Below are 6,953 nucleotides of genomic sequence, written 5' to 3' on the forward strand. Positions count from 1 at the left end.
ATCCGTTAATTAATCAATAAATAAATGTCAAACTGTGTGATGTACTGACTTACATTTGTCCACTAGATGGAGTCTTAACACTAGGAACTACTACAGCAACAGGTTTTGTTATGACTTCAGTATTGTACATTTTGTAGACATTTTTATTTATAAATTATATCAACAAATAGAAACTCTTGGACTGCCAAAGATATGTTTTTTTTTTTTTTAATATGTATCAGCTGTCTCCATGTCATGTGGTTGAGTTGGGATCCCTAACATCTGGAACGTCTACCAACTACCTTTAAGAAAGCAAGGGTTATTCCCATCCTAAAAAAAACCTGCTCTGGATCCATCAGACATCAGTAACTACAGACCGGTATCAAGTATCTCTTTTCTTTCAAAAATTCTTGAACGTATTGTGTCTCTCTCACAGAACAACCTCCAAGATCTCACCCAGTCTGGCTTTAAAGCTTTTGGCTGTCTCTGAGAAAACTGTATGCTGCTAGATCAGCCAAAATGTCGTCTGCGCTCATCCTCCTCAACCTTTCAGCGGCGTTTGATACAGTCAACCACAAGATCCTCTTGTCCAACCTCAGGAGTCTTGGAATTGGCGGATCAGCATGGAAATGGTTTGCTTCCTACCTGGAAGGTTGTTCATATCAGGTAATATGGAGGGGAATCTCCACTGGTGTCCCACAGGACTCAGTACTTGGTCCTCTCCTTTTCTCCTGTATACTCACTCACTTGAAGTTCTCATGGGTTCTCTTACAACTGCCATGCTATACCACGGCTTCTGCTCGGATCTCAGTGTCTGTCAGACATATCATTGTGTATGACAGCTAATCAGTTGAAACTCAGTCCCAGCAAAACTGAATTGCTGATCATCACAGGTGATTCATTCCCAGGTCAAGGATCTCGCATGGTCAATATCCCTGCACAACGATCTAATCTCCCCTTCAGTCACAGCATGTAACCTTGGGGTAACCATGGACAATCAACTGTCCTTTTCCAAGCATGTTGCTAATGTGACACGCTTATGTCTGTTTGTTCTTTATAACATCAAAAAAAAAAAAAAAACCCTGAACAGAGATTTAGGTTGATGGTATTGCAGGTCTGTAACCTAGAGAACCAGTGTTAATGTGGTTAATCTGGTGGGTCGACACCAAGATGCAGGGTGGCTCCTCATTTCAATATAAGCAGTAAAAAAAATTCTCGCCAAAATGTCAGTGCATCTGCATTCAGTGCTTGAACCATATCGATCTGAACCTACCATAGCTTAGTAATGTACAATGTAAGTGTCAACAGCGGGGATGTGGCTTAGCCCGAACTTCTCATAGGTGGACGAAATCCAAACTTTGTGTAGAACCAAGGTCATATAACAATGATGTTCATGTCAAATTTGTGACTTTGTTGAAAGTCTTGGCATCCTTGCACACAGACAAAGTAAGGAATCTAAACATATAACGTTATTTATGGGAAAAAAAAATATACACAGCCTATAAGTGTAAATGGGATTTATGGGTTTAATGACTTAAGTAGAAAGAAGCTGAGTATATGTATAGAATTATACATAGAAGCTGAGTTAAGGACTTCTAACAATTATATTGTCACTTATAGTAAAAATATAAATGAAATCTACAAACTGCAGCAAAACAAATTCCACCACCTTGAGGTCAAGTACTGATTTACAGATGATTGCTTTCATAGAAGGCCCAAGGGAAACCATAAAAAAAAAAAAGATAATGTGGTCATAAAGTGAGTCTAGAAGGAATATTGATAGAAGCCTCTAGCTCAGGAGGTCTCTGTTATGAGATGAGTAATCTGACCTATGTGACTGTATTTAAGGCAAAATTCATAGCAGAATGATTCTTGTTTAACTACACGTCAGTGACATGATAAGAGCTTCAGGCTTTAATTATTTAAAAAAAGAAATAAAAAAAGTGAATTGTATGGTTCTTTAATTCAAAAGGGGCTTGATTTCCAATGGCTGTACTAGGCATTTCTATCATCTTTAATTTTTTTTGATGTGCTTATAAAAATGTGTTTAAAAAAAGGTATTCGGGTATAAAATTGACTAGTTTAGGCTTAAGACCATGCTCAAGTGACCACAAACATTTAACAGTCCTGGGATTTGAACCAATAACCACACCTCTAATACCTTTGGCCCTATTCTCCAATTAAATTCAACTCTTAATTTATTTGCTTTAAATCATGCTGTGCAAGAGTATTGTCGAATTAATGTTGCTCCTAAAGCCTGGCCCTGATTTAAGATAAACACCACCCAAGACTGAAATTAACCACTGTCCAAGGCTGATGGTATACACTGTACATGACTGAAGATAAACACCACCCAAGACTGAAATTAACTAATGTCCAAGGCTGAAGGCCAACACTGCCAATGACTGAAGATAAACATTGTCCCATGACCAATATTAAACACTCTACCTGACAGAAATTAAACACTGTCCAAGACTGAGATTAAATGCTGTCTATAACTGACGTTGTTGTCCTGTAGAGATGTATTAAGCTTACAGGGACCATCACCCAGATAACACTGAACGGACAGGCGCTTTTGCCTCCTGATCTTTAACTTGGAGTAAGGAACTGAGAAGAAATATGCAGCAGTGGAGAAAGAGGCTCTAGCATGTGTATGGGCTGTCAAGATGTGGAGAACTTACCTGTGAGGACACTCTGCATCAACCTTCAAACTGTAACCGCACCGTTTTGTACTAAGGATGCCAATAGGGCCAGAATGTGCATAGCCAGATGTGCTGCACATCTGTTCTGCTTTAATTATGATTTTGTCTATCATGCAGGTCCAGCGGTCTGCCTTTCCACCTTGCCTCCTTCCCCTGCTGCGGAATCGGACATTTAATCTAAGCTCTTACAACTGTTGAGTTTAGGTTGGCCTCATTGGCCTGCCTTGAGCTTTCTGACTTGTGTTCAGATAGGAAATGTTTGCCTACTTCAGCAAAACTGCTAAGACTTCCTCTACAGCCATACATTAAATGCGGCCACAGATTAGAGCTTTTTCATTGTGTCAAGAATCTGATAGAACGGCTAAGACTACTGCTTCTCCATTGTAGCCAGTGACATATGAGGTACATATGAGCAGGTATGCTAAATTCTCAATTCTCTCCCCTTGAGGGATCAGTTTTATGAATACATACAGTACCGTGCAAAAGTTTTAGGCAGGTGTGAAAAATGCTGTAAACAAAGAACGCTTTCAGAAATATAAATAATGAGTGTTTAATTCTGTCAATTTACAAAATGCAAAGTGAGCAAACAAAAGAAAAATCTAAATCAATAAATCGATATTTGGTGTTACTACATTTTACCTTCAAACCAGCATGAAGTGATGACACGACCCCCACAGAGCACTGATCTCAACATCATCCAGTGTGTCTGGGATTACATGAAGAGACAGAAGGATGTGAGAAAGCCGACATCCACAGAAGATCTGTGGTTAGTTCTCCAAGATGTTTGGAACAACCTACCAGCCGAGTTCCTTCAAAAACTGTGTGTAAGTTACCTAGAAGAATTGCTGCTGTTTTGAAGGCAAAGGGCAGTCACTCCAAATATTGATTTGATTTAGATTTCTCTTTTGTTTATTCACTGCATTTTGTTTATTTATGAAAATAAATGTTTAACACTTCCATTTTTGAAAGCATTCTTTGTTTAAAGCATTTTTTCACACCTGACTAAAAATTTTGCACAGTACTGTATATGAACAACGAATAAATGAATAAACCACTGGTAAGGAACTGTTCCTGACATTATGACTATTGAATACTGTTAAGACAGTGAATGTTCTTGAAAGAATAGTTGTTTAATTTCATTGTTGTAATTGCAGATAATTAATTAGTGAAATGAACCTGATTATTATAATGTGGAAGCCTGTATTTATGTTCATGTTTTGAAAGTCAGACAATTTCTGCAAATTAATTTACATCAAGAGAAATTGTTTTATGTAATGGGGAGATGCGGTATCCTGTTAGGAGTTCTGCTTTTCATGGACCGTTAGAATTGATTTTGAACAAGAGTGATTAGCACGTGTCAGGTATGCTAAGATAATAAATAAATAATCGATTCATGTTACCTGGACTTGCTTTCTGTGGGGAGGTTACACATCGCCCCTGACTGACATAAAGCACAGTCCATGACTAAAGTTAAGCTGCTTTCAGGTTCTTGTCATTATGTGAAGCATAACAAAAGAAACTGTAGCAGAAATTAGTCAATCATTCATTCATTCATCTTCTACCGCTTATCCGAACTACCTCGGGTCACGGGGAGACTGTGCCTATCTCAGGCGTCATCGGGCATCAAGGCAGGATACACCCTGGACGGAGTGCCAACCCATCGCAGGGCACACACACACTCTCATTCACTCACGCAATCTACGGACAATTTTCCAGAAATGCCAATCAACCTACCATGCATGTCTTTGGAACAGGGGAGGACACCGGAGTACCCGGAGGAAACCCCCGAGGCACGGGGAGAACATGCAAACACACAAGGCGGAGGTGGGAATTGAACCCCAACCCTGGAGGTGTGAGGCGAACGTGATAACCACTAAGCCACCGTGCCCCCATTAGTCAATCAACTAAATAAAATTAACGCAGGCTTCCATTTATTAGTACTTGCTTAAAGGCTTTATAAATAAGAAACCCAACAGTGACTTCGTGTCATTATGGCTGTAACAGGTCTGAATAATTGATATTATAGTAAATTCATCATTTCTGTTTATACAGCAGTATAAATGCGAAGCAGTGCTTCATTATTTCCCACATGCCTTTAAAACAAATAGAAATTAAAAGCTCAGCCTTGGGAAAATACAGAGTAAAGCAAAATGAAACCAATTGGTGAATTCTGCACACCTAATCTGATATTCGTCTATAAAGTGCTGTTCGTATAGAAGCATATAAGGGCAAGAATAAGCAAACGATAAAGTAAGAAATGTGTTAACCCCTAAATTTGTACTTATCAGCCTTAAATCATTGCTTCTTGAAGTCTTGCTTGTCCTGCAGGAAAGAGTATGATTTATACTGTAGCAGTGAAACGTCTTGCACTAAATACAAGCCATCAGTGAAATTAAAAGTTTTGATACTGCATTAGCCACAAAATCCATTTGTTAATGTACTGAGCTGATGAATGCACTTTTTTATATGCACTGTGATGGTATTACATTATGTGTGCTGTCACAAACACATCTAACCCCAACATTTCAATTTGGACAATGTGGCTGATTCAGCAACCAGTGCAAAAAAACATTCAGATAAAAGTTTTTTTTTATTTTTTTTTATGGTCCTTCAATTAGGATGTGCTTCATTTATTTATTTATTTATTTTTTAAATCTTTCTTATTATTACTACTTTTCAAGGTTATTTTCATTTTAACAAGAGGGCTCGAGCTTTCTAGTGGGATGCCGAGCAGGCAGCCTCCATCGTGATGAGAGCTCGTTCAGAATCATTACCACAATCCTCCCCGGATCTGGACTTCTGCTATAAAAGAGGAAGACGTCTTAATCAGCGAGGATGACATTTTCAGATTTGGACTTGCAAGGAGACTTACAAGTATGTCATTAGGAATAAGTTGGAAAGGAGGGCAATATAATGTGATTAAATGTATGTTGCTGGACGTGATGTGAAATCACAGACATGTGCAGGTGATTTATTTAAGAAGGTATGCTTTAAGTAAGGCTCATGTGGAACCTGGAGCCAACACAAAGGGACTTGAGGCATGAGGTGGTGGACACACTGGATAGGGTGCCAACCCATTATAAGGCAAAGTCACAGTCATTCATCCCTCATTAACGCACTTCACACGTGTCTTTGACCTGTGGAGGAGGTCCAAGCATGGAAGTGTGAGGTATACATGCTAACCATAATACACCGTGATTTCTTTTTAAACAAGTTTGTATAGTTATATATATATATAAATCCCTGCTGTGATTTTTTTACAGGAAAAAAAGCAACTTCCATGATCAAGCCAGTGGGTAGATTAGCTAAGATAAATGGCCTCTAAGTGTGAATGAGTTCATGTGTCTGTGAGTGTGGTGCACTGCTAGTGTTTCTCTGATGAATTGATGTTAAAGCTCTTGAGAAACGTCTCTGAGAACATAGGGGACTATGAGCCAGAGGATTACAAGTGACCCTCTGAGGAGAAAGCGCTCTACTGGGGCTACCATTAGGAGCCAGTGCTCAACAGGTGCTTCTCTGTGGAGACAGAGCAGTATAGCTATTTCTCTAAAAAAAAATAGAGCTGTACAGATGCCTCCTTGGTGGTTATGGAGCTTTATAGGTGCTTTTGAGCAGTAATGGAGCCCTGCTTATGCTTTTCTGGGTCTACAGGTGCTTCTCTGGGGTTATGGAGGTCCACATGTGCTTCTCTGGGGTTATGGAGGTCTACAGGTGCTTCTCTGGGGTTATGGAGGTCTACAGGTGCTTCTCTGGGGTTATGGAGGTCTACAGGTGCTTCTCTGGGGTTATGGAGGTCTACAGGTGCTTCTCTGGGGTTATGGAGGTCCACAGGTGCTTCTCTGGGATTATGGGGTTCTTAGAAGTGCTTTTCTAGGGTTGTGGGGTTTTACAGTCGCTTCTCTGAGAATAAGGGGCTCTATGGATGCTTGTTTGAGAAAAGAATGCTCTGCAGGTACAAATCTGGAGAAATACTTCTCAGAGGAGCTGGAGTGATACATGAGATTATGTCTGGAGCCAGATTTCTTCATGAGCAACTCTATGGAGACCAAGCTTGACAGGAGCTTCTCAATGGATGCAGAGCTGTACAGGAGCGTCTCTGCAGATTTCTACATGTTATCTAGAGTCAGAGCTCTACATGAGCTTTTCTAAGCAGAGTCCATATGCTTCTTTTATGGATGTGGAGCTTCCAAGATATTCATACATGTGTCACTTATTGGAGATGGTAAAATGACGCATGAAATCACAAATCTCATATTCATCACCACATATGCC

The sequence above is a fragment of the Tachysurus vachellii genome, chromosome 16 (genome assembly GCF_030014155.1).
Source record: "Tachysurus vachellii isolate PV-2020 chromosome 16, HZAU_Pvac_v1, whole genome shotgun sequence".
NCBI classification, from domain to species: domain Eukaryota; kingdom Metazoa; phylum Chordata; class Actinopteri; order Siluriformes; family Bagridae; genus Tachysurus; species Tachysurus vachellii.